Here is a 22613-nt window from a genome sequence, read left to right on the forward strand (position 1 = left end):
GGGGGCTATTTTTGGCATTTTACTCATTTTCAAATTCATCCCAATGAGCCACCAAAATGTAATCAGGTAAAAGCTCCTAGAAAACTAAATTAAAAAAAAAAGCAAATTCCAAAACCAGATTAAAAATACTTCCAAGTAGAAAAAGGTATTGTAAAATGATAAAAACAACTCACCTTATAAAGAAGAGAGCAGCTCATTACATTAATGAAACAAAGCTAACATCAGGCAGAAGAATTTTTCTTTGATAGCCTCTTAATTCTGCGAGAAAGATTCCGCATAACGTCGATGATCATCAGCTTCTTCTGCATCCTAAACTGTACTGCCAATTGCATTGAAGGGGAAAGGTTTCCTTTTAAAAGAAAATGCTCTGAGGATGTGGAGTGAAATGAGTAATTATGATGTCATTCCTGACATCGAACATTACATCACAATAATTAAAGGATTGGCGGCGCATGGATGGCTTCCAAAAGCTATGGAATTTTATGGTGAAATGAAATTGAAGGGATTTGCAACTGATCCTGAATTGGAACAGCTCTTTAAGGGCTTTCTTTCGAATAAGAAGAACCATTGCAGCAGAGGTTGAGGGATATAACTCCAGGAAACATGGAAGGAAGAGAATTCCTAGAGGTTTGAAACCTTGATAATTATATTTTTCATATGATTTGGTAGGCATTTTATCATATTAAACGCAATTTTTCTTTGATCCGATTGTTTGATAAGTTTTGCCTTTTCCTATTTGTTTTCCTTTTGGGAAATCCACATATGTACCACACAATTCTTATGGTTTTACATATCTGACATCGAAAGTTTGATATTCATATTTATAACATCTTGGTGCTATAAATCTAAGGATAAAAATGTGCATTTGGCTTTTATGAAGCTAGTAACAAAGATATTTTTGATGTCATGTAAATATTTGAGTGCTGTTAATTATAAGTATTAAAATTTCGGTGTTGGATATGTAAATACATAAGAATTGTGCTGTATGTATGTAAATGCCCCTTTTCTTATCTCGTATTTTTCTTTATTAGCTTTTATTCAATGTTTGTTGAGAAGTGATTAATCCATAGGCACATTTAGTGACTTCTATTATATCTGATTCATAATAGGATTTGTGTTTTTACTGTGTTATTATTTATGAAGAAACCAGTTGGAGGTTAAAGTATCGTACAGAGAAATATCATTGAGATTTTCTTTTTATTCTTCTAAAATTAAACCTTATTCATGGGTTGGAAAAAACTTAAGGCTGGTGAGGTTAAATGTTCATGAGTTATACATGAAATTAAAGCCTCGCAATGCATGCAAGGATAATTAATAGAGCTTATGTGCTTTACAAAAATTTTAAAAATAATATTATTTAGTTCTTTCAGTCTTCTTCCTCATAGACCATAAATTCAAGAACAAATATGTTGAACTATTAAACATCTGTGGTATCATATAATATTATTTGCTTCCACGCACCAAAAGATAATGATGTAGTAGAACATAAGTGTCATCACATTACAATACACACACACACACATTGATGTCTATATTTTGCATACCCTATGGGTTGTTACACTGCTAACCACCATACAACCTTATAAATCACCTATAATCAACAATCACAAAGCTTCTTTTGGCCTATCAAGTAATCTATAATAGACCGCCAACTGCCACCCTCTTCTACCCACGCATACCAAACAATCATAGTGAGCACGTAGACATATTATATTTGAAGAACAACAATTTTTACTCAAACAAATCCCCTCTAGCTTCGTCTTAAACTCAATTTCAATGAATCACTCTCCCCATTCACCCTGATTTTGATAACTCACACAAGACACAAAAACTCTAATATACATTACACACACACACACACACATTAAAAGCATATTATAGCACCATATGGGAAGTATTAAAAGTGCGAATCTTGTATCTCCCTCCGTTGGCCTCTTCAGAGAGAATGGGATGAAAATAAGTTATGGTCTATGAGGAAGAGAAAACTTGATTCAAAGTTTTAATAAATTATACATGCAGTAAATTGAAAGAAGTATCAAGTTTAGGGTCTAACTATAATCTTAAGAAACAATTGATTTGACATCAAGACTTTACACATTAGAAAACTTGACCTCTAAACTTGATACTTCTCTCAATCTTTACAATTTGACACTTCTAAACTTAAACCTGCTACTTCTTCGAGGAGCTTGGAGCTAACTTCATGGGCAACAATCTACAACAACACATCTTTTTCTTAGCATTTAACAACAAACCATAGAATTTCGAGGTTGTACGCCAATTGCGACATAAATCCTCATTTTATTTTTAAGTCTTTGTATGACTCTGCTATATAATATAAGTCCTAACTTGTCTTAGGATTCCGAAGTTGTCGTTAGTTACGATCTAAACTCTCACATCTTCCAGACTATTTGCGTGATCGTTTTTCATGAATGTAAGCCCTAATTAATAAAATTGGCAAGATGGAATGTTTAAATGATTTCTTCCTCGAAATTGAAGTCAAACCATATGATAGTTTGGGAAGTTACCGAGGTTCTCCAGATTCGTGACATCCCCTAATTCTTCTTCCTTTGGATTCCATAATAGATGTTCCAAATTTGAGTCATTCCCATTTCACACTTCTTTTATCTGATCTTTTTGAAAAGTCTTATTCCTTTGAACTTCTTGAAGATGATATCCACTGATTTTTTTTTAGAGTTTTCTTAGGTGACTTCCGTTAGTAATTAACTATAGGGGCTTGCCCTTATAGGAAGCTTTTTCGAACCCAGCTTAATATAAATCCTAGTTAATTTTTCATATTAAATAGGGGAACTAGTCGGCTTATAATAAAATGGTTTCGTAGACCAAACGGATGCCATATATTTCTTAGTCTATTTGATTAAGCCTCACCGTTAAACCATGTGTTTATCTTATGATTTCTTCTTTGAAATTGAAGTCAAACCATAAGATAGTTTGGGAAGTCAGCGAGGTTCTCCTTCGGATCCGTGACATCTCCTAGTTCTTTTTCTTTTGGATTCCATAATAAATGTTTCAAATTTTAGTCATTCCCATTTCACACCTCTTTTGTCCGATCTCTTTGAAAAGTTCTATTCTTTTGAACTTCTTGAAGATAATATCTATTGATTTTTATTGAGAATTTTGTTAGGTGATTTCGGTTATCTAAGATGTAATTAGCCAAGAAGAAACTAACCTTAAACCTCTTAAAATTGTCGACACAATTTTAGGAGGGGTTTTGTGGAAGCTGTCGGTCACCGAAATTGGAATCCCGTCATCCGCTTCGAAGGGACATTTAATTTATAGATATATATTTAGTTTAGAAAAATGTTGTCACCGAAATCGGAATCCCGTCATCCCATATCTTTCATAGTTTAAATGAAAGAGCTCGACACCTTAAGCTACGTATCTATTTTGAAAGATAAACACATGGCTTGACGGTGAGACTCAATCAAATAAACTAAGAAATGTATGACATCTGTTTGGTCCGCGAAACTATTTTTATTATAAGCCGACAATTTCCCCTATTTAATATGAAAAATTAAATAGGGTTTATATCAAACTAGGTTTGGAAAAACTTCCTATAAGGGCAAACCCCTATAATTAATTACATCTTAGATAACCGAAGTCACCTGAGAAAACTCTCGATAAAAATCATAGAGTATTATCTTCAAGGAGTTCAAAAGAATAGGGCTTTTCAACGAGATCAGACAAAAAAGTGTGGAAAAAGGAAATGACTCAAATTTGGAACATATTATAGAATCCAAATGAAGAGAGACTAGGGGATGCCATGCATCCAGAGGAGAACCTCAGCGACTTCCCAAGCTATTCTATGGTGACTTCAATTTCGGAGAAAGATTATTTAAGTGTTTCATCCTGCTAATTTTATTAATTAGGACTTACATCTGTGCGAAATGATCACACAAATAACCTGAAAGATGTGAGGATTTCGGTTGTGAAAAACGACAACCTCATAATCCTAAAACGAGTTAAGGTTTTTATTGTATAGCAGAGTCATACAAAAGTTTAAAGATGAGGTGAAGATTTATGTCGCACTAGGCGGACAACCTCGAAATCCTATGACTTGTTATTTAATGCTAATGAAAAGATGTGCTGTTGTAGATCCTTATGCTATTGTAGATTCCTTGCCCATGAAGTTAGCAGGCTTCTCGAAGTAGCAGTTTTAAGTTTAGAAGTGTCAAATTGTAAAGATTGAGCGAAGTATCAAGTTTAGAGGTTATGTTTTTTAATGTGTTCTCTAATGTGTCCAGTCTTGATGTCAAATCAATTGTTTCCTAAGGTTATAATTATTTAAATATCATAGGGGGGTTAAAGTTGATTAGAGCGACACTGATTAGGATCCCACGGTTCACTCGTTCCGGTATCGCTATTTTCTTTTAAATTTACTTAGTTTAAACGAGTTATGAAACCCATTTAAACTGGAGAGATCTTGTTAGCAACCACGTGTTACCTCCTCCGAGGGACTCCCGTAAATTCAAAAGAGCGTTTTATGTTTAATGACATTTCCAAAGATTTATAGTTACCTTTGAAAGTGTTAAATTTAAATTTGAAAATTGTTGATTAATTTTTAAAAAAGGTTTTATTTTACAGGTGAAGTAACATTCACAACCAAATATGTATAATATTTAAAAGAAAAAATAAATTGCAGCAAAAAAAATAACAGAAAGTTGCTGAAAGAGTAGCTTTCACAACATTTATATATATATGCAAGAAATTGAAACAAGAATAATTGAAGGTGCATCTAACAAACTCCAAGTTATGACACGGAACGTCCCGAAAGATTTTAATAGATGACTTTCTAAAACAAAATACAATAAGTTTAATTTGTCCTTCAAAATATCCAAGAGATTCCAAAGTGTTCGAGGGATGACTCTAGACAACCTTAGAAATCTCTTGAAATGTTTCTAGTTTATTTTGAACTTGTTATATTGTTCTATTAATCATCCGAAGATTGAAACTAAGGTTACCCCATTACCCTGTGAACATTGACATTTTAATTATCTTAAGAAAATCAAGGTAGTCACTTGGCATTCATTTGATAGTTGTATGAGTGGGTGTTCCAAATGACAAACTCAAGGTTATTAAGGACATTTAATACCTCAAATTAAAGTAGGACACAAAGTGTTTGAAAATGTTTATGGGCAATTCATTTATCAAACCTAATTCATTATTAAACCTCTTTTCAATTTCAATTTTCAAAGTAAATTCAAGATAATTAAATATTAAACGAAATAAGATTTCAATTCTCATTAATATCAAACTTAGTATATAACTACCAATTGATGAGCTTTAAGATAGATGAATTAATACTTCATAGCTTAAGCCCATTACTTCAGGATTATCCTATTGAATTGACTTCCAAGTTAAGATGATTAACAAAATTGCACCTATATCCTTATTATGAGGCAAGTGACAAGTTGGTTTCTACCATTTACCCTTTTTAATTTCAATCATCCAAAAATGTTTATTATAATAAATATTACCCTTTTACCCTTTAATTAATCCTAAAATTTAATTAAGGTATTAAATTTCAAAATTACCATTTTGTCCTTAGGGCTCCCCACTTCGTGACTTACAATGGTTTCAAAAGATCAGACCAACAAATAATCACAACTGATCCATCTCTTTTCTTGAAAATGAAACCGTTTTAAATTTTCAAACACACTAAATCATCATTTTGACTCTAATGAAGTTTGGACACAAGAATGTAAACTGAAAGGGATGGTAAAAAAAAATATCACGGCTCAATGGCCTAAAGAGAAGAATCCTTCAAGGTAATATAAATTCAGAAAAAGAAAAACTGAATGATTAAACATGCAAATCTAAGTGATTCTTAGAAGTCCTTACACCAAACAATTTCAAAGCTACAAGCATTTTTAAATATGTTTTGCATATAAACTGTTATATTTCTTCTTTTAAACCAAATCAAAACACAGCTTTTCTTCAATAATATATGAATTATCCCAACTGTATAAAAGAATAATATGACTAACCGGAAGGATTCATGACATTGAAGACTGCTCAATAGTAAGATTTAAGTAAGATTCATATAAAGAATAAATTGAACATTCTCAAACAACAAACAAAAGTAAAGACAGTCTCACAAATGTTGTTATTAGTTGAATTTAAGCAAACTCTAAACATTATTCAACTTTAATCCTCTCAAGCAGCAAATTGAAAGGTCGATTCAAACTCTACAAACTTTTAAATTTCACTTTCCTCCATATGAACAATATTAAACTCAATGTAGAGCAACACTAGAACCACATGAAATGAAAGAGGAAAGGGAGAAACTACCTCACTTGCTGCAAACCCATGACAAATGCAAGAATAGACCCAAAAAAATTTCTGCAACACCTCTTCTATCAAAGCTTCAACCAAACCTCACCCACAGAACTTCCAAAAGGCCTCAAGCACACAGAAGATGAACAAATCAAGGAAAATCCAATAAGAAGATTAGAGGAACTTTTGGTAACACCTTTACCCTCTTCAAAATTTTCGGCCTACCTTAAACCTCCCCCCATATAGGGTTTTTATAGCCAAGAAGGGAGGATGAGAAAATTCATTTGTTTTTATTAAATCCTAAATCCCTAAGCTCACCGAGTGATTTATATCAAAATCAGTTTGATTTCATATTTTGTTAAACTATATATATATATATATATATATATATACGAGATTCCAATTTTGGCGACCGACAGCTTCCACAGGCCAAAAAGTGTGAAATAAAAAAAAAGTGAAAATTGATTTATTTTTAGTAAATCTTAAATCCCTAAGCTCTCGCTCGGCCCGTCCCTTCTTCCCTGTCGCGAGTCAAGCTGCTGCCCTGTTCTTCTCTGTCGCACGCAAGCCTCTCACATTATGAACCCTGGCGCTCTCTTGTCCCGTCTCCGGTCTAGCCGATCTCGACGCCGACCTAGCTTGCTCCTGTCTCCACCTCCTCTGATGCACTGTTGAGCTTTCGCGTCATCTTCAACTCCGGCTCACCCTAGGTAAGTTAAGGTAGACTTCTTCCGCCCTTCTTGGCTATAAAAACCCCATTTGGGGGGAGGTTTAAGGTTGGGCGAAAATTTGGAGATGGTGGTGGTGCTGCTAAAATTTCATTTAATCTCCTTATTGGATTTTTTTTGATCTGTTCATCTCCTGTGTGCTTGAGGCCTTTGGGAAGTTCTGTGGGTGATGTTTGGTTGAAACTTTGATAGAAGGAAGTGCTGTAGAAATTTTTCTGGGTCTATTCTTGCAATTGTCTTAGGTTTGCAGGAAGTGAGGTAGTTCCTCCCCTTCTTTTTCTTTCATTTCATGTGGTTCTAGTGTTGCTCTACTTTGAGTTTAATATTGTTCATATGGAGGAAAGTGGAATTTAAAAGCCTGTAGGGTTTGAATCGACCTTTTAATTTTCTGCTTGAGAGGATTCAAGTTGAATAATGTTCAGGGCTTGCTTAAATTCAACTAACAACATCATTTGTGAGGTCGTCTTTACTTTTGTTTGCTGTTTGAAAATGTTCAATTTATTCTTTGTATGAATCTTACTTAAATCTTAATATCGAGCAACTTTCAATGCCATGAATCCTTACGATTAGCCCCATTACTCTTTTATACAGTTGGGATAATTCATTTATTCTTGAAGGAAGACTATGTACTTTGATTTGGTTTAAAAGAAGGAATATAACAATTTATATGCAAAACATTTTTAAAAATGCTTGTAGCTTTGAAATTGTTTGGTGTAAGGACTTCTAGGAGTCACTTAGATTTGTATGTTTAATCCTTTAGTTTTTCTTTTCCTGAATTTATATTGCCTTGATGGATTCTTCTCTTTAGGTCATTGAGCCGTGACATTTTTTTTTAACCATCCCTTTCAGTTTACATTATTGTGTCCAAACTTCATTATAGTCAAAATGATGATTTAGTGTGTTTGAAAATTTAAAAGTGTTTCATTTTCAAGAAAAGAGGGATCAGTTTTGATTTTTTATTAGCCTGATCTTTGAACCCATTGTAATGATTATCATTATAGATGTGATGAATATGTGGGGAAATTCGAGTGGAAATCTGAATTTGCATATCGTACATAAACTTCATGTCTCATATGGTTGTTTCCTAGGTGTAGATATATTGCATGAGGAATTGGCCTCGAGATACCTGTTGGTAAAAGAACAAAGACGGATTGAAAAGTTATCTGTTCTCACCCTTTTTTTTCTTTTATTTATTGATCGTTCTCGATTCACGTTTGGACAGATATTCTGGTCTTTTGTGATATGATTGTTTCTTTGATGGAAAGTAAGATTTATACACTATTGTTTTGCTGAAGTCTCTATTCTCATGAGCCCATAATTGTCATGCTTAAATCCTAAATTTGTACAAGGATATTGAAAGTTAGTTGAATGATTTCAAGTTTTGGAAATCTTAGTTTGTTTACATGTATAACATTGAAAACTTGATGAATTATTTCAGAATTGACAGGATTTACATGCTCGAGCTTTCATATTTACAACAAAGTAAACACAATTGAATGATTATGCATTTATATGTTCAATTGCTCGGATTTTGTGTATATATGCATAAATCTTCATCAAAATACAATTGGATTTATGTATTTAGATGATTAAGTTTTATATAGCTGTATGCTGAGTTGTATACTGAAATTTCTGTTTGCAACACTCATGAATTTACATACATACCACTTAATTCTTTACATACATAACACTTAATTCTTTACATACATACCACTTAATTCTTTATACACATACCACTTAATTCTTTACATGCATACCACCAACTTCATGTATATTTACATATTTGACACCTAAACTTAATATTTACATTCATACCACTAAAAACATTTGACTCCTATAAACTTACATTTTTAACGCATGAATTTCAGCTTTCTTCCTCTAACACCTTTATGAATTTGGGTGGTCTTTTTGTAAAAATTTGAAGGTTTGGGAAGACTTGATATGTAGCACAAGATTCTTGTGTATTTTCATATATCACATGTAAGCTTTCAAATTTACATACGCATCACTTAGGTGCTTTAAATCTATGGCTAAAAAGAATATATTTCTTTTTCGTCTTGTAAGGCAAAACAGTGATATTCTTGAGATAACATGAAAGGTTTGAATTGCACGCTTTGCAAGCCTGCAATTGAGGTGCTCGATAATCTTGTTTAATAGAGCCTCAAAATTTCCATGGCTTTATGAACATCTAGAGATGTCTATTTAGATGTTTGAGAAAATTTGAGAAGTGTTATGTTTTTACTTGTGAAAATTCAAAAGAAAATTTTAGTTTAGTGGTTCATGAAGACCCGAAATTTTTGTTATTTTTGCATATGAAATTCGATGGTTTGGTTTTATGGAAAGTTGAAAGTTGATAGCTTTATATGCGAAAATTCTGAAACTTTGACGAGTTGGCTTTACCCGAAATCTGAAGTTGTGAAAGTTGCTTTACACGAGTCGGGAGTTTATTTGGCTTTCTTTGAAATGGTTACTTATGTGTTTTGCATGGGTTTCAAATTCATTCTTTTGGGCTGGTTTCAGCTTTGTTTTGAAAGAGGATTTAGGTGCCGTTTCAGTGTGATTTTGGGACTGTTTGGGCCTCTTTCGATCTGCGGTTTTAAGGCTTTAAATATTGGTATTTGTGTTAAAATATGAAAGGTTTCGATGGTGTGATTGCAACATTTGTGTTTCAAAATTGAATATGTAAATATATAAGTGTTGCGGGCTATGAACATAGTCGTCGCATTGGTTCGGGCTTCTTACTGTTTCTACTTGCTTGAAATGTAGTATGGAAATGATACCATTTGGATTGATCTGTTTGCGAAATTGGAGTAAATGACACCCTTTTGGGTTGATTCGTGGAGCTCTGGGCCACATTTTTTAGACTTTTCGTAAGTCATTTTTGATGTGGTTTTGAGGGTTAATCCACCTTTTACTTCTTCAACATTTCAGGTGGATTGCTCCATCCTCTCTCTAACCCTATTTTTCTTCTTTTCTTTCTTGCTTCTTAGTTTGATTTAGGTGCTTATGTATGAAATATAAGTGCACATATATAGCCCTGATTATATATGAACCATCAAACAAGACTATAAGTTGGATGATTCATTTTGGGGTTTAAGGGCGTTGATGACGAAGGAACTCCGGTGGTAGAGTAGAATAATATTCCATCCTACGACATCGAGATCCAATCCAGGGGCCCGGTGAATTGTAGGATGATAATATTATTCACCGACACCAGACTAGCGGGGCACCCTACCCTTACCTTCTTAGGTTGTTGGCGATTTTACGCCCGACAGCGTGATCGACACGTGAACAGTCACATTTCTACAAAACTGGTAAAAACAAATATTATATTTATAAAAAAGTATTTTGACTACCAAATTGATACAATTTTCACTTATATGCATGCTAAATTTTGAGTATAAATTCGATAGTTCACTTGTAAATCACTTGTACCAGGCTAAGGAGTACTCTCCTAAATTGGTATTGTAGGAAACCCTTCTAGTTGAATGTCGGGCTCTATACATATGGTTGACCGATAGTAGCCTTTGAAGTCCTTTGAGAATGCTTAAATCTGAGCCCACCCAAACCTGAATGCTTATAGTCCACTACGGCTTTTTATTGTTTCACTTGTTATTTTCTTCGAGATTTCCTTGTGTTTTTTTAGTCAATTTTGTGAGTCACTTAAGTTTTATTTGATAAGTTACGAAGTGGAGAGCCCTAGGGGCAAAATGGTAGCTTTGGAATTTTAATATATTAAATAAATTTTAGGATTAATCAAAGAGTAAATGAGTAATATTGATCATAATAAATCTTTTTGGGTGATTGAAATATAAATGGTAAATGGTAGAAACCAACTTGCCATTTGTCTCATAATAAAAATATATGTGCAATTTTGTTAATCATCATAACTTAGAAGTCAATTCAATAGGACGATCCTAAAGTGATGGACTTAAGCTATGAAGTTATTAATTCACCTATCTTAAAGTCCATCAATTGATGGTTAGATAGTAAGTCTGATATTAATGAGAATTGAAATTCCATTTCGTTTAATATTTAATTATCTTGAATTTACTTTGAAAATTGAAATTGAAAAGAGGTTTAATAATGATGTGAATTGCCTTAATTGGGATTAGAAAAAAATGAACATAATTAATAAATATTTTCAAATAATTTTTGCCTTTAATTTAAGGTATTAAATGTCCTTAATGTCCTTGAATTTGTTCTTTTGGGCACCCACTCATACAACTAGCAAATGAAATGCCAAGTGACTATCTTGATTTTCATGAGATAATTAAAATGTCAATGTTCAGTGGGTAATGAGGTAACCTTAGTTTCAACCTTCAGATGGTTAATAAAACAATATAACAAGTTCAAAATGAACTCGAAACATTTCAAGAGATTTCTAAGGTTGTTCAGGGTCATCTTCCGAACACTTTGGAGACTTTTGGATATTTTAAAGGACAAATCAAGCTTATTGTATTATGTTCTAGAAAGTCATCCATTAAAACCTTTCGGGACGTTTCGTGTCATAACTTGGAGTTTGTTAGATGCACCTTCAACTATTCTTGTTTCAACTTCCTGCATATACATATAAATTTTGTGAAAGCTAATTTTTCAGCGGGATTGCCGAGAAGAGGACATGTACACATGAAGTTAGCTCCAAGCTCCTCGAAGAAGTAGCAGGTTTAAGTTTAGAACTGTCAAATTGTAAAGATTGAGAAAAGTATTAGGTTTAGAGGTCAAGTTTTCTAATGTGTCCAGTCTTGATGTAAAATCAATTGTTTCCTAAGTTTATAGTTATTTAAATATCATAGGGGGTTAAAGTTGATTAGAGCGACACCGATTAGGATGTCATGATTCCCTTGTTCCGGTATCACTATTTTTTTTTTAATTTACTTAGCTTAAACGAGTTATGAAACTCATTTAAACTGGTGAGATCTCGTTAGCAACCGTGGGTTACCCTCCTCGAGGGACTCCCGTAAATTCAAAAGAGCGTTTTATGTTTGTTTTAGATTTTTGAAAATGTTGATAAATTTTTGAAAAAAGTTGTTTTGTTTTGCAGGTAAAGGAAAGTACTCAACCAAGTTGTTTATAGTATTTTGCAGAAATTAAATAACTGTAAATGCATATCTGTCCTCTTTTTGGCATTTCCACTGAAAGATTAGCTATCACAATATTCGTATATGTATGCAGGAAACTGCAACAAGAATAGTTGAAGGTGCATCTAACAAACTCTAAGTTATGACACAGAACGTCTCGAAAGGTTTTAATGGATGACTTTCTAGAACAAAATACAATAAGTTCGAAAATATCCAAGAGATTCCAAAGTGTTCGGGGGATGACCATGAACAACCTTAGAAATCTCTTGAAATGTTTCGAGTTTATTTTAAACTTGTTATATTGTTCTATTAACAATCCAAATATTGAAACTAAGGTTACCCCATCACCCAGTGAACATTGACATTTTAATTATCTCAAGAAAATCAAGGTAGTCGCTCGACATTTCATTTGATATAGAAGAAGAGAAATCCTGTCGCCGGAATCTGTTCACTGAGTAATGGGGTAACCCAGTCTTGATATATATCTTATGGCGATCCTCGTCCTCCTTGGCGATCCCTGGCTTTTTTTATTCATTGCATTTTCGTCGAACTGTCTCGTCTTCATCCTTTTCATCTTCGTCGTCAGTCTTTCTACAACGGCTTTGTTTCGTCGTCCTGCTTCGGCTCTCTCGACAGGTCGTCTGGCTCGGGGGCGTCAGGTTCTTCGTCCTGATTCAGCGGCTCTCATTTCCTGCGGCTTTTGAGACTTGTTGCAACTCTCACTCGCTTCGGCTTTCACTCACTATGGGCTTCTACGGCTCGTCGTCGTCCCGAGAAATCGTGTTGGGGCGTCTCTTAGCTGTCCCTATATGGTTCTTTCCGTCTATAGCACAACACACAGAGGGGCTTTCCTCCGCTCCTTGCTCCCCGTTTGGTTTCGTAATTTGCTCTCTGCACCTCCATCTTTTGGGATGACTTTGAACAGATTGTATGCTGCTGCCCTTACGGGTGCCCAAGCCTCAGGTACACCTAAATCGTGTTATTTTCTTCATTTGTTTGAGTGAGAGGAGGGCATCAAGAAACCTTGTAGGAAGAATGAGAAACCTACCATTTTTTTTTTACAGAAGTTGAAGGTATTCAACTTGCTTCCTCCTGTCATCTGAATTTGATTGGGAAATTTTTGTATGATCATCCCAAAATATAGCTGATTCGTAAGGAATTTAAGCTTATGCATATTGTTGGAGAGTGAAAAATTGGACTTGTAGATGAAAGACACACACTTATTCAACTTAATAATGAAGAGAATTACACACGTTTATTTGCTAGAAAGATTATCTGGATTGATAACAAAACAATGAAAATTCTGAAATGACCTATGGATTTTGACCCATATACAGAACCACTAATCATTCTGGTTTGGATTCACCTCCCTGATTTGAAATTTCATTATTTCACTCAAAAAATATTTTACTCTATTGACTCAGTTTATGGTAAGCCACCTAAAATGGATATTTTTATTTTTAATCTTTCTATCTCATCTGAAGCCAAAGTACTTGTTGAAAGAGACATCACTTTATCCGCTTTTGAAGAGATTTGGTTGGACACAACACTATGGATATTGGCAAAAAGTAGTGATTGAGCTTTTTCGTTCTTGTTGTCCGAACTGTCGTATGTTCGACCACTCCAGTTCTCAATGCCACCATCTACACCTCCAACTTAGACCAAAAAAGCAAAGCGCTCCGCCATAGGCAGAGAATCCAACTCCTATTCAACCTCTAGTTATTGACATTATTGATCATCAAAAGCATACTTTTGAAGATGTCACTATCATGACAGTCAACCATTCAGTCTTCACAGAATGTCGTTGCCCCTCCGTCTTTGGAACCTCCTATCGTGGGGGCGAGGGAGATTCTTCAAACCCCACCTGCTCTATAACTTATCACAGTTATTACAAGTGACAATACTTCTACTGCTTCACTACCGCCTCATTAGGTCGAGCAAAATGTTAATGTTACTTAGGCTCATGGGGATCATGATGTGCAACAGCCTGTCTGGCCCCCTTTGGAACAATCCATTGATCAAATGAGTCAATCCTCAGATGAGGAATGTCAGGTCTACACATCTAGTAGGAAGAAGAAGAATGAAGAACTACTTGAGCGTAGGAATCTGATGGACGATACTTTGGTTACTTCGAGTAATGGTACGCACCTTAATAATCTGTTAGTCAGGTCCTTTCCGAGAACTAGAGGCAGAGAGAGGACTAAAGTGGAACGTCCCTAGTATTTTTGCGCCCTTGGTGGCTTTTTGGTTTTTTATCCTTTTGTATCTTTATTTTATTTGGAGTTGTGTGTGTTGTATTGTGTGAGTTGGGTCTTTCTTTAGGCCATCTCATTCAACATATCTGTATCTTTTTCTCTTTAATATATTAACCCTTGAACTTTTCCTATATATATATCTATATATATTGTGTGAGTTGGGTCTTCCTTTAGGCCATCTCATTCAACATATTTGTATCTTGTTTTCTTTAATATATTAGCCCTTGGGCTTTTCCTATTAAGATCATTTTTTATACAATAAGCCCAAGTCTTCCTAAGTCTACCTGTGCCTTTCTTAACATGTCAAATCTAAAACATCTACTCTCCTAATCAGATCATCAGATGGTCGACATTTAATGTGACCAAACCATCTAAGAACTCTCTCTAATTTTTTCCATCACTGGAGCTACACCAACCCTATCACAGATAAATTCATTTTGCATTTTGTCTCTAAGTGTAAAACCACTCATCCACCTAATCAATCTCATCTCGATAACACTTAACTTAGTATTATGCTTCTCTTTTAAAGGCAAACATTCAGCGCCATAGAGCAGTGCTGGTCTCACCGCCCTCTTATAAAATTTCCCTTACAGTCCAAGCCGTACTTTTCTATCATACAAAAGGTCAGAAGCTTTCCTCCATTTCAACCAACCAACTTGAATTCTACTATTAACATCCCCATATATATCACCATCACTTTGAACAACAGACCCGAGATATCTAAATCGTTCACACCTTTTAATAATTTGATCACCCAAAGTTACACTTCTATCCCTAGAGCTACGCTAATAAAATTACATTCCATGTATTCAGTTTTAGTTCTACTCAAACGAAGGCCTTTAGACTTCAATGTAGACCTCATCGTCAGCTTTTTCTAAATCAATAAATATCAAATATAGATCTTCCTTATTATCTCTAAACTTCTTCATCAAACCTCTTAATAAATGTATGGCTTCCATGGTAGACCTGCCCAGCATAAAACTAAATTGATTATGAGAAAGCTTTGTAATACGTCGTAACCTATGTTCAATTACCCTCTTCCATAATATTAAAATATGACACATCAACTTAATTCTTCTATAATTCGCACACTCTTGTGCATCCCCTTTATTCTTAAAAATAGGGACCAAAATACTCTTCCTCCACTCGGGCATCTTTTTAGTTCTTAAAATAATATTAAAGAATTTGGTAAGCCAAGAAACTCTCAAATCTCCTAAATGTTTCTACACTTCAATTAAGATATCATCAGGTCCTACAAACTTTCCACCCTTGGTTTTCTTTAAAGCCTCCTCAACTTTTTTTCTAACTAATGTGACGGTAAAAATGAAACATTTTATTACTATTAACGATATTATGATCACTAAACTCAATCCTATTTTAAGAAAATTCATTAAAAAATTTATCAAAGTAACTTACCCACCTATGTTGAATATCTTTTTTCATGAAAAACATTTTTTGATTTTCATCTTTAATACACTTTACTACGGTTAAATATTTACTTTTCTTTTCTCTTTGATTGGCTAGTTTATACATATATTTTTCACCCTTCTTAGTATCTAATCTATCATAAAGATCACTAAAAGAATAATTTTTAGCATCACAGATTGTTCTTTTAGACTTCCTACGAGCCGTTTGATGCTTTTGTCAGTTCTCATATATATATAACCGAGAGCAAAACCATGGTTGCCCTAGTAGAGACGACGAAGACGACGGAACTGTGATTCTATCGGCTTAATCGCTTCTCTTCGGCGTCTCCCACGACGACGTTCACGTAGCTGCAGCTCCTTGCCTCTCCTGTTGAAGTCGAGCACTCCAAGTCGTCTCCATTGTCGACAAGGATCGCTATTGCTGTCGTCGTCTGATTCCATTGATGACGGCGATTTCTCTCGTAGTCGTCTCCCGTAACTGACGACATCGCGACTGTCTCGTCTCCCATAGCCGACGACCACGCAACTGTCTCCTCGCCCGATAATGCCCGGTTTGCTCGCTTCTTTGCAGCCCGCCAAACTGTTTCTCTCCTGACTATGGGAGCTGGCATCGATGCTCCGTTCCTATGCAAATGCCCTTGCCGGTGACTTGCCCATTTTTGCTCGTGCCCCTCCTCCAAGTTCAGAGCCTGGTTTTGTTATCAGTAAGTCCTGCAATGTTCCACAATCGTTCTACAAGGTTCTTGAAGGTGAATCGGTCTACAAGGTTCTTGAAGGTGGAGGTGATCACACTTTTATTAAAAAGCTTGGAAAAACATTGGAAGTCTGCACTTATTCTCACAAAGGATGAGACCGATACTCTTGTGTCCTCTTGGCATTTTGCTCTTGTGGGGAAATTCCGTTGTGGTTACCCAAAATTGGAGATCATTAGGAAGGAGTTTGATGCTATGAAACTATTGGGCAGTTGACGCATTGACCTACTTGACAGTCGACATATACTTATTCAACTATCTCACGATGTCGATTACACTCGCATTTTCTCTCGAAAAGCTATCAAGATCGACAATTGTTTTATGAAAATTCTGAAGTGGACTGTCAGTTTTGTTCTAAAAGCGGAGTCCCCTATCATTTCAGTTTGGATAAAGTTTCCGGGGTTAAAATTACATCTGTTCAACATGGAAATCCTCTACTCTTTAGCAACTGCTTACGGTAAGTCTCTAAAGGTATATAGTCTTACGCTTGCTGTCACCAGATATTCTGTGGATTGTGTATTAGTTGAGAGAGATATCACTCAACCAACTCCGGATGAAATATGGATTGACACTATTTACAACGGATATTGGCAAAAGGTTAAAATAGAACCACATCCTCCATATTGCTCACATTGTAGTATGTTTGGCCATAGTTGTAATATTTGCTATCGTTTGCATCCTCATCTAAGGTCGAATATCGCTAAAGATCAGTCATCTACCATCCTTGCTGAGAAGGTGCAATTTGATCCTCTTTCCAACATCACAGCTCTAGATGAAGAACACTTTACTACAGGTACAGATCCAAATGTGCTAATACCACTTACTGAAGAAGCCTCACTTACATGCCAAGACACACGAGAGTGCTCTTTCGACCCGAAAGAATATTAGATGGTACAATAAGTAGTTGCCTCTAATATTCAACAACCTACACATTTTGCACACTTCAGACCATTCTGTTGATCAGGTGAGCCAATCCTTGGATGAGGAATGACAGGTCTACACGATGAGGAAGAAAAAGAACGGAGGACGACTCGAGCTCCCCTGAGGTTGTGTTATTTTTTTGGATGATATATTAGTTACTACTGACAATGACACTCATATGACCAATTTACTAGCTGACTCTGATTGCTCTTTAACTTCATGTATAGCTTAATGGATATTTAAGCATTTAAAAAACTGGAAGCTTTTATTCTGTCTCATTGCCCCCTTTCCTACAACTCTTCTCACATTGTTTGGGGTAATATTTCTATGGCTTCCATGAGAGAAGTTATTTTAATTTGCATTTTTTTGTTAATTTATTAATTTGTGTAAGCGCCTCATTTTTTATTCACATCAAAACAGCAATCATGTTGCATCAAAATTATTTTTTCGATCTACAATAAGATAAGGGGCATATTGTGCATGATTCTTTGTTGTTGAGGTGTATAGTCATTATCCACATTGCTAAGTACAGTTATTTTTTTTTAAACTTAGAAATATTTAACAGTATTTTCATGTTATATCATATTTTCCATTCATCTTTCCTCGATGTGATACAATAATGCAGGGCGACTACTATGTCCTAGTTGTTTTGTTTATTGTTTTTACTGTTTTTATTGTTTTTATTATTCCAGCACAGTTACATGTATATCACTAGTTCTCTCAGCATCTGGTCTTCCACCTTAGCAATTTTCATTGCAAATTTCTATTTCAATTGTGCTGATTTTGCAAATTGTTGTTTTTTTTAACCAGGTTTGTTCGCTTAAGGAAGACTAGACCAATCATCTGATGGCAAAGCCATGCTTCGTATAGTTCTGATGGCTTTCTTTACAAGCGGGGAAAGTAATAAAGTTTACGCAAATATTTTTTCATTCAAAGTGTCTTTCGTAATATAATGCTTCAATCTGATCCAGCAGATTTTATTTTCTATAAAAAATGCCATATTGCTTGCTTTCGAGCGTATAATCCTAATTTATGAAAGTTTATTAAAGGTAGTTATCCATACAAATAAATCACTACTCCATTCTTCCAAATATGACTCTGGGAATTTAGGTTGATTCCTCTTAAGATAGAGTTGACCATCCTTTTCGCCAGCAAGGAGAGTCGGTCAAATCGTCTTATTTCTCCTAAGAAGAGGGACTATACTCTTCCTTTTGAGGAAGATTCGATCAATTCCTCTTCTTTTTCAGTGAATAGTTGATTATCGTCTTCCTCTTAATTGATAGTTCATTGAATTCTTCCCATCTTTATTGACAGGCTACTAACCTCTCTCTCTCTCTCTACTTCTTCATGGATACTCGACTGAATTCTCTTTCCCCTTGATTTGGGAGGTAGGTTCATGCAATTTGGGCTTGGTTAACTGACTAGCCAAGCGATATGTGGAAAAAAATAGTTTACAACATTGGCTAACTTTATGTAGCCACATTAGACTCAAACTCGAGTCCAAACTCAAGCTTAGGGTTAGACACAAAGTAGACTCAGGTTAAGTGCAAAAGTTAAATTTGGTGTATGCAGCATACAATGCTACATGGAAGCTACAAGGTGGGCTGCATCAAACTGAAGTAGAGCACAAGGAGAGTTTGAATTTAAAATCCAACTATCTTTAGCTAGAATACCCCTTCTTGAAAAATTAAGCCAACATTAGGACACCCTTCTCGAAATGATGCATACCCATTCTCTTCTAGTATTTCCCTCTAATTGAGCCAAAAGAAGTAGGAAGAAGAATTTGGATGCTTTGAAGGAAGGACCAACGAGGCAAATATCATGGCAAGGAAAGCATGAAGAAGCATGAAAAACTAGAAAAACAAGGAGAAGATACAAACAAGAATAGATGAGGAAATAGGCTCAAAAGAATATTTTACCAATATTTTTGAAGCTATCCTTGCACTTGTTAGTGTCCGATATCGAGCTTTTTTCTTTCTTCAAGATAGCAACTATTCTTTCCATCTTCAAAGAAAGTCAAGTTCCATCTCTCCTTAGGACAGTCTACTATTCCTCATTAATGAGAATTGTTTGAATTCTCTCCCTTTTTAGGGAGATCTTCTACTTATTTTAGGAAAGAGTTGACTATCAACTCTCTCTTTAAAGGGAGCCAACCAAATTCTCTTATTCTTCAAGGAAAATTAATTGAATAATCTTATTCTCTTTTTAATGAAGAGTAAACTATCATCCCGTTCTTTAGGGAGAATTGATGAAATCCTCCATAGGGATCCTTTAGGTGGAGTAGTCAATCCTATCTCTTTAGAGAGAGTTTACTTGAAATGCTTCGCTTGGGTGAGAGAGCTTAAAATTGTTGCTTTAAGTTGGAAAATGTTTAGAGTTATTACAAGAAATCTTAATACTCGTTGACTACACCTACTGTATTTTATGATTACTCTGACATATGCAAAATAACAATAAAAGAAGAATAGGGAACATAAGAAATTATAAAGACATCAACATTTACAGATTATAATTTTTTTTGAAAATAAAAAAAGTAAAATGACAATCATTTAGGATGAACTTCATTCTATAGGTTCATGGAAGTCATCTGTTTAGTCGTGTCAATTTCCATGACTTGCCAAATCTTCTCTCGTTTGTAAGCTCTCATGAACAGGAACTGCTTCAATCTAAACTTGAGCAGCCAAATTGGCAATTTTGACTGCATTTTTTATAGTTTCTTTATTTTATTATTTTTATTACGGCAACTTTTAAGAGATTGATTTCAACTTTGACAAATTTATTTTCCTCTCGGGCATTTCTTGGGATCTCTCTACTTCATTTAGTCCAAATTTAGGCAAATGGGTGGAAGAGGTACAAAGGGCAATCTGTTGCTAAGTTTCAAGGCGGTTTGTCATAATTCTAAGATGTTGGTAATTTTTATATGGAACACATTTTTTATGCTTATGAGCTTTTGGGCAGTCTTTCTCTCACTCTTTTGGAGTAAAAGGGATGCTTTGTAATATAGAGTTTTAAAGGTAACCTTTATTAATTAACTAAAGATTTTCTTTATATAAAATTTTGAACTATTGAGGCGTTATATTAGATTTTGTGGATCAAGATTTTTATAGATGCATGCTTTTATGGTTAACTTCTTAGGTGTGGTAACTGAGAACACTTTTGTTTACTGACATATTGTGTGCATTGGGTTGATGTTGGTTTATTTTTTGTTTTATGAATTGAGATATAGTGGGGATAAGTGGATAATCCAATTAAAATCATGTTGCTTTGTTGTCGTTTGATGACTTAGTAGACTCTATTTATTGATGATAGAGGGCTTGAAAGTCATATAATCTTATAAGTTTGATTAGCAGTTGACAAGTGTCCAAAATGGAGTTATGTTGTATTTTTCTTACAATTTTGTTTCATTTTTATGATTTATCATTGTATATGTTGTCTATTTATGCAATGTGCAGAAATGTTCAAATCTTTTGGAGAAGAAATGAAAATTTTGAACCAAGTATTCTAGAGTTGCATTTGTTTCGCCGTAGTATTAGATTGAGCACCTGATAATTGAATTTGATGATAGAAACTCGAAAGCACGGCATTGCAACATCAGATGCAAGCGCCTCAATGCTCAGACCAGCAACGCTCGTGCACTAGGAAGTCGGCATCGTCACAACAATGCCTGAATTCAAAAACCGAGAGCATGCAACACATCACAACTATGTAATGCCACAACTCCCACCATAGTGTCGTGACGCTATCTATAATCATGGAGTTCAGTTTGGACGGTTTTAGTGACAGTTTGGCCTGAATTTTTATATAAGGAGAGGCTTTTGAAGACTGCAGAAGCCCTCTTCAGTCTTCTTTTTAGTCAGTCTCTTATTTCTAAGAGTGTTGTGAGTATGTTGCACTTTTATCGAGTGATATTTGAGAAGGAAGCATTAGGAGTGGCACTTTGAAAGAAGGTTTCTCTTGGAGCAAGGATACTTTCTTTGATTTTTCTACTATTCTCTTTAATTTGTTAACTTATATTTTTAATTAAGATATATATGGTCTATTCACTCTTGATGTGAAATTAAAGCATTGTTTCTTTGAATTGGTTGCGTAAGGTTTAATGTGAACTCATGTTAAGACTCTTTAGAATTGCATGTTGAAGCTGATGTTTTAAATTTCCAATCTTAATTTACACTTCAAAATAACCATTTAAATTGTTAATACATGCTGTAATTTAGGGCTGTAGGAAGAAGACAAGAAATACAACTAGATCAAAACACAAATACTCAGTGGAATAAAAATATTGCTAAGAGGTGTTTGCAATCATGTAGGGGGAATAAGGATTCATGGGAGTCCTCGTAGGATTAAGGAAGTTTAATCATAATATGAGACTTTAATGCTTGTTATATCTTAGAAGATAATAAGAAGTAATTGTCTTTGATTGTCAACTAGTTTAGGAATTATCTTATTTTATGTTAATATTACGTGAAAATTTTAAGTTTAAATTCATTATGGTATTGTTATTTGTACTATTATTTTATTTTCTATATCAACCATTATTGCATCTATGCTTCTTAAAAATGTAATTTTTTGTTGTTATTTTGTGTGAAAAAATAAATTATGTAGAGCAGCTCCACAACATTACGTTGTTAACGCTGCAGCGCTTCAGACCATATGGCGCAACACCCACTTGTATCTTGTGCTGTTCTACATTGTACTTGCTATTTTTGTGATGTTCACTATTTATGACTGCTAGCTTAGGGTCACCAGTTAGTCTTAAGTTGTATGTGCATGACAAAAACTATTAAACTAGATTTGTTTGACCCCGAAATAAAAATAACTGTAAAAAATTTAAAAAAAGAAAAATACCGAAAATATTTCAATAAAACTCTAAAGGAGAGAATGATTAGCCTATATCACTCGAAGATTTTGCTAACTCAATGGTAGATGAAATACACCAAAACATCAAATAGATCTACCATTCAGGTCATCACCTTCCTCATTGCTTTTATTATGTCCTCTAAAACCAAGGGTACCAAGTGTCAATCCTCTTCTTTTGATTTTAGGAATTTTTTCATTGTCGAAACTTCTGGTCGATATGAGATATTCTTCTTAACAAGAAACTCATTCCAGAAAGAGGGTTTCATAATCCTAGGGAAATGGTTTAGAGTTTGATTGT

General features: G+C 34.6%; 1 protein-coding gene and 1 long non-coding RNA gene across 3 annotated transcripts in view; one reads left to right on the forward strand and one right to left on the reverse strand.

Annotated features, from left to right (window-relative positions):
* LOC110027731 (probable folate-biopterin transporter 6) overlaps positions 1 to 22613 on the reverse strand; it is a 112435-nt gene that overhangs the window by 58303 nt on the left and 31519 nt on the right. The window lies entirely within an intron of this gene.
* On the forward strand, positions 364 to 21488 carry LOC110027732. Its single transcript, XR_002294369.1, has 3 exons — positions 364 to 627; positions 18269 to 18358; positions 20911 to 21488. It is a non-coding gene; the product is annotated as an uncharacterized LOC110027732 (long non-coding RNA).

This window comes from Phalaenopsis equestris, unplaced genomic scaffold (assembly GCF_001263595.1).
Source record: "Phalaenopsis equestris unplaced genomic scaffold, ASM126359v1 Scaffold000438, whole genome shotgun sequence".
Taxonomy (NCBI): Eukaryota; Viridiplantae; Streptophyta; class Magnoliopsida; order Asparagales; family Orchidaceae; genus Phalaenopsis; species Phalaenopsis equestris.